At 36.4% G+C, this 13,250-nt stretch overlaps 1 protein-coding gene across 5 annotated transcripts in view; it reads left to right on the plus strand.

Annotated features, from left to right (window-relative positions):
• The window catches only part of SHROOM4 (shroom family member 4), a 237,390-nt gene that overhangs the window by 138,737 nt on the left and 85,403 nt on the right, over window positions 1-13,250 (plus strand). Inside the window, exon 1 of one of the 5 annotated variants that reach the window (XM_043895370.1) lies at window positions 10,528-10,716. The exons of the other annotated variants lie outside the window; for them this stretch is intronic. The gene's annotated coding sequence lies outside the window, so the exon portion shown is untranslated. Of the gene's footprint in view, window positions 1-10,527; window positions 10,717-13,250 lie in introns of those variants that run through there. 5 annotated transcript variants of the gene reach the window in all.

Consider the following 13,250-nt stretch of genomic DNA (forward strand, 5'->3'; position numbering starts at 1 on the left):
CAAGGGGATGTAAAAGAGAAAGGACCATCAGAGATGTAGGAGCAGGCATTATGGGAGAGTGGTATCATGGAATCTAAGGGCAGGGAGAGGATTTTAAGAATTAGCAGGCCATCAATCAATGGTCAAATGCTCTTGCATTCAAATTGTATGAATATTGAAAAGAGGCCATTTGGTTTGCTAATTAGATGATTGGTTGACATTGGCAGTAAAGACTGTTAAAATATTAGGGGCAGAAGCCCAATTTCAGTGGAGGGTAAATGGGATATAAATATATTTGTAAATAACATTCTTTAGAAAAGGAGATAGGGGATAATACATTGGAGAGAAAGACCTATTTATCTTTTTTACCAGACTGTGAGTTCTTGAAGAGAAATATGACAGATTTACATGGTATACCTAGTGACTTGTACAGGATATGACACTGCTGGTTTTCAATAAAAATTGAGTATGTGAGTGAATGAATGAATTCTGCACCCAGATAGATTCAACTAAATCCTCTAAGATATTCTTCTGAGAAACTGGATCTGTTCTACTACCTTCAAAACAACTGGTTGGGGAAAAAAATGACCAAAGAGGTGCTTCTATATCCTAGAGAAATAGAATAATCAGTTCAGTTCAGAAACTCAGTCGTGTCTGACTCTTTGCAACCCCATGGACTGCAGCACGCCAGGCCTCCCTGTCAATCACCAACTCCCGGAGTATACTCAAACTCAGGTCCACTGAGTCGATGATGCCATCCAACCATCTCATCCTCTGTCACCCCCTTCTCCTCCTGCCGCCAATCTTTCCCAGTATCAGGGTCTTTTCAAATGAGTCAGTTCTTCGCATCAGGTGGCCAAAGTATTGGAGTTTCAGCTTCAGCATCAGTCCTTCCAATGAACACCCAGGACTGATTTCCTTTAGGATGGACTGGTTGGATCTCCTTGCAGTCCAAGGGACTCTCAAGAGTCTTCTCCAGCACCACAGTTCAAAAGCATCAATTCTTTGGCACTCAGCTTTCTTTATAGTCCAGCTCTCACATCCATACATGACCACTGGAAAAACCATAGCCTTGACCAGATGGACCTTTGTTGGCAAAGTAATGTTTCTGCTTTTTAATATGCTATCTAGGTTGGTCATAACTTTCCTTCCAAGGAGTAAGCGTCTTTTAATGTCATGGCTGCAGTCACCATCTGCAGTGATTTTGGAGCCCCCCAAAATAAAGTCTGACACTGTTTCCACTGTTTCCCCATCTATTTCCCATGAAGTGATGGGACCAGATGCCATGACCTTAGTTATCTGAATGTTGAGCTTTAAGCCAACTTTTTCACTCTCCTCTTTCACTTTCCTCAAGAGGCTCTTTAGTTCTTCTTCGCTTTCTGCCATAAGGGTGGTGTCATCCGCATATCTGAGGTTATTGATATTTCTCCCGGCAATCTTGATTCCAGCTTGTGCTTCTTCCAGCCCAGCGTTCCCATGATGTACTCTGCATATAAGTTAAATAAGCAGGGTGACAGTATACAGCCTTGATGTACTCCTTTTCCTATTTGGAACCAGTCTGTTGTTCCATGTCCAGTTCTAACTGTTGCTTCCTGACCTGCATACAGATTTCTCAGGAGGCAAGTCAGGTGGTCTGGTATTCCCATCTCTTGAAGAATTTTCCACAGTTTATTGTGATCCACACAGTCAAAGGCTTTGGTATAGTCAATAAAGCAGAAATAGATGTTTTTCTGGAACTCTCTTGCTTTTTTGATGATCCAGCAGATGTTTGGAATTTGATCTCTGGTTCCTTTGCCCTTTCTAAAACCAGCTTGAACATCTGGAAGTTTACGGTTCACATATTGTTGAAGCCTGGCTTGGAGAATTTTGAGTGTTACTTTACTAGCGTGTGAGATGAGCGCAATCGTGTGGTAGTTTGAGCATTGTTTGACATTGCCTTTCTTTGGGATTGGAATGAAAACTGACCTTTTCCAGTCCTGTGGCCACTGCTGCATTTTCCAAATTTGCTGGCCTTATTGAGTGCAACACTTCCACAACATCATCTTTTAGGATTTGAAATAGAATAATGGTGATGACAAAGGAAGAAATCCAAATGCAATCTGTGATGCCTGGACACCCATACCACTGCCTAGTGTATAAGCAGAGACCTGGAAGGTGTAACCCCAAAACTGCAAGAAATTAGATAATATTCTCTGCATAGAATAGGAAACACTGGGGTGGCCAGAAGTTGTGACAGGATTGTAGAGTTTTCTCTGCCAGTGTTAGCTTAAGAATCAGCCAGTTGAATCTTGGAAAGGAGAGGGAATAGGGTTTGATAGCCATATAGCTATATTTGAAGGGTAAAACTACAGCAACAAATGAGGAATTGCAGAGATTGTGATCAGGGTTGATCAGAGCATAATTAAATGAAATCAAGACATTGGCTATTTTAGCTGAGTCTCAGAGAAACAATCTTGACACTGAAAATTACTGGATTGTGGGCTAACCTTTGAGAGGAAATAGTGGAAACCCTGCCACTGAGTCATTTAGAATTATTTACAATTAGGCAGAACAATGTAGTTGAGAAATACTGTAACATAATACAAGGAGTGGTTTTGCTCAGTTCCCAGAGGGATGGACTGGATGTGACCTAATAGCTTTTTCCTACACTAATTTAGTTGATTGTGTCAGAGAAAAAACTGGTTGATCATTTTGTTTTTCTGCTGTTGAGTGACTCATATTTGAGCTGATCACAGGGCTATAACAAAGAGAATGTTCATTGATTAGGCAGATGACAGAATTTGGAATGGGAAAGGGGGGCAAAAGATAATCTTCTTCAAAACTTAAAGAGTTCGTTAGGAACAGGTGAAGCTCCCTAAAGACCTAGTGTTGTTTACCATTGATTTCAGGACATGGATCCAGAGCTTGGAATTTGATGAAGAAATATCTGACGAGTTAACGAATGGCACCTTGGGCAGAACACTAAGGAACATCAGTATAATACAAGCAGTGGACTGATAGATTGAATATATTCCTTAACATATTTGAATCAGCTTTCTCAGTTTCTTTTCAATGGGTTCTTCTAAGGATGAGCATGTAGATAAGATACTTGGCACTTAGCACCTTAAAAAGCATTAGCTTTCTTTCCTTTTTATTTTTCCAGACTCAGTCTCTCCAGATAAGTCAAATTTTCTGTTTTATGTTTTACCCCATTGGGAAGAAAAAAATTATATGTTTTCTCTTAAAAATCATAGATATTGATGTTAAAACAGCTTAGTTTAACATTAACCAACACAGCAGGCAATTTAAGAGCAATTTTTAAAAACAATAAACAGCTAAGGCACTATCAGGTATGATACTCCTTCACTTGCTTTTATCAACCCAACCCCAAATCTAAATGCAAACAAAAATAAAAAAGCTCTTTGGCAGCATGTCCTCATCCTTGGTACTTACTCAGTATCCAAAACATCCAGGGCTGCCTCTCTCAGTGATTAACTATAATTCACACTGTGTTGGTCATAGATAAGCTGTTCCGCTAGCCTTTGCTGTTGCAACTAACCAGTGGAAGAAATTCCAAATTTACCTTTTCCACCTCCTTGCTTCTGGATTTTGTTGTATCATTTTTTGGTCCTTCCACACCAGACAGAATTTATAGATAAAAAGAATAGTTTCAAAGAAGTAATATCACTAAATATATAAAAATCTCTTTCTTACTTTCCCTTAAACAGAAGATTGTTTTTCTCTTTTGTATTTCTTCTCTTCCTTCCACTTTGCTGCTTTTTGAGCAGGATTTAGGAGACACTGGCTTAATTTGGATACAATAACTGGGTTTGACTAATATCCCAGGGCAGCTCACTTCCTTTAGCAAGACTGCCTGATACTTTTTTGTCTGAAATGCTTAGTCCAGGGGCTTATATGTCTTGCATAGAACAGAATGTTTTGGACAACATTTAAACATAGTTTTTGATCTGAGAGTTAAAGTGATCCTATCATACATAACAGCTAAAGATGGGTTCAGAAAATTTGTTGATCAAGGAAGTGTGATAAAATGATTAATGTATAGAAAAGTCATTCTCAGGTGAACTTTGTAAAAGAATTGAGATTATTCAACCCAGAGAAGATAAAGTTTTCAGACTGTGAGAAATAGCCACTTGCCATGGATGGTTTAAAAAATAAAAAGAAAAACACCAGCTTAACTCATTCCACAAGCAATTTAATGAATTAGTTCATGAATTAGTTTTGCCTTGTAAATAAGCCATGTGTTGGATTCTTTATATATTTCTTTTGCAACTCAGGAAGACATGATGTAATAATTGCCTGTAAGTATTGAAAGATATTCTCTAGGGGAAAAATCTGCTTTTCTAGAATGTTAGGAATTGAGTCCCGTGGTCTCCTCTAACCACCCCCTTTTCCCTGTCAAGCCTAAGACTTCCCTTCAGCCACTTTATATTTCTTAAAAACAACAACAAAAACAAAAACTACTTTCCCAAGCTGTCCATACCAGAAAATACATTCTGTGACACACACAACAGGATGTCTGACTGTTTTCTTTTTCCACTAAGGACAACACAAGAGGAAATGGTATCATTTGTAGTAGAAGGAATTTTAGCTAGGTCTTCTAGAGGACTTCCAAATAATTTTCTGTAATCAGTGATAATTTACCAAAGAAAGCTATGGAATTTTATTTACTGACCTCAGCAGATCTTTACCTCCCCAGAGATGCTGTGCTGAGACAGAATAGGAGAAGGGAGTTGGCAGCAATGGCTGAGAAATGGATGAACTACAGCCTTTTCATTTCTTTATTTTATTCCAGCCAGAGTTCTCTAAATGTTAATGCATTGAGGGGAATCTAAACTACTTTTGTGAAGACTGAATGGCAAGCAGTCAGAAAAGAACATTTGGACTTTGCCCCAACAGTTTCTTTTTGTCTTTCACACATATACACGTATCTAGCTTCTCAGTCTGTCCTTTCAGTACATAACATAATTTATTACCATGGCTTCAACTACCTGAATACTGATGACTCCTCCATTTACAACTTTAGCCCAAACTATTTTGTGAATACCAGACTCATATTTTCAGTTGTTGAAGGACATTTTTGTCTAGAAATAAGGGTACCTCAACATGGTGATATCCCCCCTCCACAAACAAGAACCCCCCTTCCTTTCCTGTTCCTTATCTCATGTAATAGTCCTAGTCCCCTAAGATAAGACCTAGAGAAACATCTTGATCCCTCCTTTCTCTTAGCTACCCATTTCACTTTTGTCTAATCAGTTACCAAATCTTGTTGATTCTAATAGGTCTTCTTTCATATCTCATGCTTTCAGCCTCTTTGAACATCGTAACCATTTCCTGAACACACAGTATCTTAATTTTTTAATTTAATTTTTATTTTATATTTGACTAGAGTTGATTTACAATGTTGTATTAGTTTCAGGTGTACAGCAAAGTGATTCAGAATATATATATATAATATATAATATATATAATATATATATATAATTTTTCAGATTCTGTTCCCATAGAGATTATTACAGAATATTGAGTAGAGTTCCCTGTGTCATACAGGGTCTTTGTTGGTTATCTATTTTATATATAGTAGTGTGTATATGTTAATCCCAAACTCCTAATTTATCCCTCCCCTGACATTTCCCCTGTGTTATTACATAAATTTGTTTTCAAAGTCTGTGAGTCTGTTTCTGTTTTGGAAATAAGTTCATTTGTATCATTTTTAAAAAAGACTCCACATGTAAGTGATATCATAAGATATTTGTCTTTCTCTGTCTGATTCACTTCAGTATCTTCTGACAACTCTTTGCCATTTACAGATACTACTCTTGCTGCTTGGAGTAGTATCCCATCCCTTCTTTAACTGGTAAGCTCCTACTCATTGTAAAGGGCCCCACTATACATGATAAGCCATTCCTCATGAGATTTTAACAGGAACTGCATTAAATCTGTGTATGAATTTGGGGAAAAAACTGACATCTTTACTGTATTGAGTCTTCTAATCCATGAACACAGTCTGTTTGTTTACTTAGATCTTTGATATCTTTTATCAGCATTGTTGTCACTCTCAGCATACAGGTCCTATACAGCTAACTGTTAGATTTACGCCTAGTATTTACACCTTTTCCTTTGCAGCCAGTGTAAACAGATTTTTAAAAAAATTTGCTTCCTCATGTCTGTTGTTAATTATAGAAATGCAATTGATTTCTGTGTTGATCTTGTAGGCTTCAAACCTGAACTTAGGAGTTCTAGGAATTTCCTTTGTTTTTTAGATTCCTTGAATTTTTTATGTATGTCATCTATAAATAGGGACAGTTGTATTTCCTCCTTTCCAATTTGAATGTCTTTTTATTGCTTTTACTTACCTTATTGTGCTGGCTATAAATTCCAGTGCTATTTGAGTTAGAGTGGGGAGAGTGGATATCCTTCCCTTGTTTCTGACATTAGAGGAAAAGCATTGTCTTCCATTGTTAAGTATGATGTTAGCAGTAGGATTTTTGTAGATGCTGTTTATTGATTTGATGGAGCTCCCCTTTATTCCGTGTTTGCTGAAAGTTATCATAAATGGATATTAGATTTTGTCAAGTGCTTTTTCTATATGAATATATGAGTTTTCTTCTTTAGCCTGTTGATGTGGTATATGAAATTGATTTTTGAAAACTGAACCAACTTTATATCACTGGAATAAACCCCCCTTGGTCACAATATATCATTCTTTTTATATATTGCCAAAGTCTATTTTATGATATTTTGTTAAGGATTTTTTTTATTATAAGTGTCATGAGGTTTGTAGCTTTATAAATCTGTCATTGTCTGGTTTTTATATCATGGTACTACTAGCTTCATAAAATAAATTGAGAAGTATTACATCCTCTTTGATTTTCTAGAAGTTACTATGTAGAATTGGCATTGATTCTGTTTTTTTGACTTTTTTAAATTAGTTGGAGGCTAATTACTTTACAATATTGTAATGATTTTTGCCATACATTCACATGAATCAGCCATGGATTTACATGTGTTCGCCATCCCAATCCCCCTCCCACCTCCCTCCTCATCCCATCCCTCTGGGTCTTCCCAGTTTACCAGCTCTGAGCACTTGTCTCATGCATCCAACCTAGGCTGGTGATCTGTTTCACTCTTGATAGTATACTTGTTTCAATGCTATTCTCTTATGACATCCCACCCTTGCCTTCTCCCACAGAGTCCAAAAGTTTGTTCTATACATCTGTGTCTCTTTTTCTGTTTTGCATATAGGGTTATCGTTACTATCTTTTTAAATTCCATATATATGCATTAGTATACTGTATTGGTGTTTATCTTTTTGGCTTACTTCAGTCTGTATAATGGACTTCAGTTTCATCCATCTCATTAGAACTGATTCAAATGAATTTTTTTAATGGCTGAGTAATATTCCATTGTGTATATGTACCATAGCTTCCTTATCCATTCGTCTGCTGATGGGCATCTAGGTTGCTTCCATGTCCTGGCTATTATAAACAGTGCTGCAATGAACATTGGGGTGCACGTGTCTCTTTCAGATCTGGTTTCCTCGGTGTGTGTGCCCAAGAGTAGGATTGCTGGGTCATATGGCAGTTCTATTTCCAGTTTTTAAGGAATCTACACACTGATTCTTTTTTAAGCATTTGGTAGAATTCTCTAGGGAAACCATCTGGGTCTGAGGATTTCTTCAGGGAGAGTTTTTTATTTACAAGTTAAATTTCCTTAATAATTATAGGACTATTCAAATGATCTGTTTCACATTGGGTAAGGTGTGATAGTTTGTCGTATTTAAGAAATTTGTCCATTTCATCTAAATTGTCATATTGATGTTTATAAAGTTGGTCATAGTAGTCCCTTATTGTCTTTTTTTATATCTGTGAAGTCTATAGTGAGAGCCCTTGTTTCAGTCCTGATATTGGTAATTTATATCTTCTCTCTTTTTCCTTTGTCAGTCTTGCTAGAAGTTTGTCAACTGTACTATCCTTTTCGAAAAAAAAAAATCAGCTTTTCCCCCATTGATTTTCTCCAATTTTAAAATATAAATTTCATTGACTTTTGCTCTTATCTTTATTATTTCCTGCCTTTTGCTTGCTTTGGATTTCTTTTTTAATGTATTTTTTAATTGAAGGAAAGTTGCTTTACAATGTTGTGTTGGTTTCTTCCATATAACAATGCTAGTCAGCCATAATTATATACCCACTCTCTCTTGAGACTCCCTCCTCTCATCCTATCCCACCCCTCTAGGTCATTAAAGAGCACCAGGCTGGGCTCCCTGTGTTGTATAGCAAACTTCTCATCAACTATCTGTTTTATACATGATAGTGTAAAATATGTTGATGCTACTTTCTCTATTCATTCCACTCTCTCCTTACCCTGCTGTGTCCACAAGTTCATTCTCTATGTCTGTGTGTCCATTCCCTGTAAATAGATTCATCAATACCATTTTTCTAAATTCCATATATATATATATATATAAGCATATATATATATGTTAATATACAATGTTTTTCTTGTTCTGACTTAGTTCACTCTGTATAACAGGCTCTAGGTTCATCTACCTCACTAGAACTGACTCAAATTTGTTCTTTTTATGGCTGAATATATTCCATTGTATATATGTACCATATCATCTTTATCCATTCATCTGTTGATGAACATCTAGGTTGCTTCCATGTCCTGGCTATTGTAAGTAGTGCTGCAATAAACATTGGGGTACATGTGTCTTTTAGAATTGTGACTTTCTCAGGGTTTATGCCCAGTAGTGGGATTGCTGTGTCATATGGTAAGATTTATTCCTAGTTTTTAAAGGAATCTTCATACTGTTCTCTATAGTGATTGTATCAGTTTACATTCCCACCAAGAGCATGGGAGGGTTCAGCTTTTGTTGTTTATAGGTTTTTTGATGGTGGCAATTCTGCTTGGTGTGAAGTGATAACTCATTGTACATTTGAATTGCCTTTATCTAATAATAAGTGATGTTGAGCAGTTTGCATGTGTTTATTAGCCATCTTTATGTCTTCCGTGGAGAAATGTCTATTTAGTTCTTCTGCCCATTTTTTGATTGGGCTGTTTGTTTTTCTGACATTGAGCCTTGGGTTTCTTTTACTTTTCTTTTTCTAGCTTTTTGACATGGGAGTGTAGATAATTTATTTGGTTTTTTTTTTTTTTTTTTTTTTTACTTTTCAAATATAAGCATTTAATGCTATAAATTTTCCTCAACATGGCTTCATCTTTGTCACACAAATTTTGATATATTGTATTTTCATTTAACTAATGTAATTTGTTTTTCTCTGGAGAGTTCCTCTTTGATCCATAGATTACTTAGAAGTGTATTGTTTAGTTTCCATTTGTTTTCTATTCATTCCTAGTTTAATTTCACTGTGGTCAAAGAATATACTGTATATGGCTTCAGTTCTTTTAAATTTGTTCAGGTTTGTTTTATAGCCCACGATATAGTCTATCTTGGTAAATGTTCAATGAGCACTTGAAAATAACGTGCATCCTACTGTTAGGAGAAGTAGTCTATAAATGTAGATTGGATATTGTTGGTTGATGGTAATGTTGAATTTTTCAATATCCTTAATTATTTTCTGTCCAATTGTTCTATTAATTGCTCAGAGAGGAGCGTTGAAGTCTCCAAGATTAACTGTGTATTTCTGTATTTTTCCTTCCAGTTCTATCAGTTTCTGCTTATGCATTTTACATTCTGTTGTTTGATATACATAGATTTAGGATTGTTAATTCATCGTGGTAGGTTGTTGACCCTTTTATCATTTGGCAATCTTGTTCTCTTTCTCTAGTAAATTTCTTTGCTTTGAAACCTGCTTTATCTGGTATTAATTAATATAGCCATTCCTTCTTTGTTTTGATTAGTATTTACATATATTTCCTATCCTTTTACTTTCAACCTCTATTATTTTATTTGATGTGAGTTTCTTTTGACTATATGTAGTTGGGTCATGTGTTTTTATGCAGTCTGCCAGTCTCATCTTTCAATTGGTATATTTAGACTATTTAAATTTAGTGTAGTTATTGATGTGTTAGGGCTTAAGTATAACATTTTATTTAATTTTCTCTTTGTACTCTTTTTTTCTTAACTTACTGTGGGTTACTTAAACATTTATTAGAATCCCATTTTTATTTATATCTAGTTTTTAGGTATATCTCTTCATATAGACATTTTAGTGGTTGCTATAGGTATTACACTGTATATACATAAATTATCTCAGTCTATTGGTGTTGTCATTTTACCATTTTGGGTGAAGTATAGAAAATTTATCTCCTTTTACAACCCTCTATCCTCCCTGATTTATAATAAAATTGTTTTCAATATTTATGCTACATACATTTACAGTCCTATCAAGTATTGCTATAATTTTTGTTTCCACCATCAAACAAAATCTAGAGAACTCAAGAGGAAAAGGAAGTCTGTTATTTTTACCCATTTTTCATGATGTTTTCTTCCTTCCTGATAGTTCAGGATTTCTTCTCTTGTCATTTCCTTTCTTTTAGGGAACTTCCTTTAGCCATTATTTTAGAATAGGCCTGCCAGTGATGAATTCTCTCAGTTTTTCTTCATCTGAGAATGTCTTGATTTCCCTTTCATTACTGAAAGATATTTTCTCTGGATATAGGGTTCTGGGTTGATAGCTCTTTTCTTCCAGCACTTGAAAAATATTGTGCCACTTCTTTCTGGCTGCACTGATTTATGATGAGAATCATGTCTTTCAAGTAATTATTCCTAAACAGGTAAGATATTATTTATCTCTCTCCGCTTTTAACATTTTCTTTTGTCTTTAGCTGAGACTTCTGGCTAAGATGTGTCTTGGTATGAATTTCTTTGGGTTTATCCTGTTAGAGTTTGCTTAGCTTCTTGAATTTCCAGGTTTATGTCTTTTGCCAAATTTGGGGAGTTTTCAGGTACTATTTATTCAAGTAGTTTTTTAGTCCTGTTTTTTCTCTCTTCTCTCTTTCTGGGACTCCAGTGCCATTAATGTTAGATATTTCATTATAGTCCCATAAGACCTTAAATTCTCTTTATTTTTTTCAGTCTGTATTCTTTCTGTTGTTCATAATGGATAATTTTTATTGCTCTGTCTTCAAGTTCACTGATTCTTTTGTTCCCTTCATTATGGTATTGAGACGATTCATCTAGATTTTTATTTTGAATATTATAATTTTAAGTTCTAAAATTTCCATTTGGTTCTTCTTCATATTTTCTATTTCTTTGATAGGAATTTCTATTTTCTCATTTGTTTCATGCATGTCTATAGTTGCTCATTGAAGCCTCTTTATTATGGTCAATTTCTCATTTGATTCTAAGATTTTTGTCATTGTGATATTGGTGTCTATTGATTATCTTTTTAAATTCAGTTTGAAATCTTTATTCTTTGTATGACAAATGATTTGCAATTTAAATCTGGACATTTTGAGTATTATGTTATGAAATTTTGGGTCATATTTAAAGTTTCCATTTTAGCTGGCTTCTTTTGACACCACTCTGGCAGGGGGAAGGAGTTGCTGCCTCCATGCTGGCATGTGGAGGTAAAAGTCCAGATTCCCTGTTGAAATTTACTAATACTCAAGGAGGGAGGCCCCTTTCTCCTGCTAAATCTGTCCTTGGTGTTTCCCATGTGGCCTCCTTTGACACCACAGAGAGCAGAGTGGCCTCCTTACTGCTGGGTGGTAGTGAAAGTTCTAACTCTCCATTAGGCCCCCTCTGACACCACCTAGAAGGGAAAAAAGTAGAAGCAGTGACAGATTTTTTTCTTGGGCTCCAAAATCATTGCAGACAGTGACTGCAGCCATGAAATTAAAAGACTTGCTCCTTGGAAGAAAAACTGTGACAAACCTAGACAGCATGTTAAAAAGCAGAGACATCACTTTGCCAACAAAGGTCTGTATAGTCAAAGCTGTGGTTTTCCTATAGTCATGTACATATGTGAGAATTGGACCATAAAGAAGGCTGAGCACCAAATAATTGATACTTTTGAACTGTGGTGTTCAAGAAGACTCTTCAGAGTCCCTTGGACAGCAAGAAAATCAAACCAGTCAATCTTAAAGGAAATCAACCTTGAATATTCATTGGAAGGAATGATGCTGAAGCTAATACTGTGGCCACCTGATGTAAAGGCTGACTCGTTGGAAAAGACCCTGATGCTGGTAAAGATTGAAGGCACAAGGAGAAGAGGGAGGCGGAGGATGAAATGGTTAGATGGCATCACTGACTCAGTCGACATGAATTTGAGCAAACTCCAGGAGACAGCGGAGGACAGAGGAGCCTGGGGTGCTACAGTCCATGGGGTCACAAAGACGCAGACACAGCTTAGTAACTGAACAAGGACGACACACCTCAGTAGGGAGAGGGAGTGGCTCCTTGTTACCACAGGTGGGATTACATTCTCTTTCTTCTTACATGGTCCCCATTGACATTGTGAATAGAGGAGGGCTTGCTACCACTCAGCATGGATGAAAATCCTATCCTAGTATTCAGTCTTTTCTGCTACCACCTTGGCCATGGTGATGTCAGAAAAGATTTCAGTATAGCCTGGCCATAGCAAGCTCTGGGAGTTGGTGATGGACAGAGAAGCCTAACATGCTGCAGTCTATGGGGTCACAAAGAGTTGGACACGACTGAGCAACTGAACTGAACTGATAGCCTGACCAGGGTAGAAGTCTCAGCTCTCCACTTAACTTTTGTTGGTGTGAGTGGAGATGCTGGTCACAGTTTTTCTGTGGTGTTTGGTTGGAGTAGAGCAGTTATATCTAAAAGTTTTCTGTCTTGCTTGTCTATCCCCATCCTGGTTCTCTGCATAGGAAAAACAGACTTCTTTTGGGATTTATTTTGTCTGTGCCCATTAGCATACCCATTGTTGCTTCTCAGCTCCAAGCCTGGGTTATATAACTCAAAAAGAAAATCCAGGAAACTTATGACTATATTTTCCTTGGAATGGAAGTTCTCTTAATCAGTCAGCTTTTTTTAGTATAATAAATGTCTAGCATAGATGTGGAGCAACAGGAACTCTCATTCATTGTTGGTGGGAATGCAAAATGATATAGCCACTATGGAAGATTGTTTGGCAGTTTCTTACTAAATATACTCTTACCATAAGATCCAGCTGTTGCACTCCTTGGCATTTACCCAAATGAAATTGATACTTGTGTTCACTCAAAAACATGCACATGGATGTTTATATAAGCTTTATTCATACTTGCCAAAACTTGGAAGCAACCAAGATATCCTTCAGTAGGTGAATGGATAAATAAACCATAGTATATCTAGA

This window comes from Cervus elaphus, chromosome X, assembly GCF_910594005.1.
Source record: "Cervus elaphus chromosome X, mCerEla1.1, whole genome shotgun sequence".
In the NCBI taxonomy this organism is placed as follows: domain Eukaryota; kingdom Metazoa; phylum Chordata; class Mammalia; order Artiodactyla; family Cervidae; genus Cervus; species Cervus elaphus.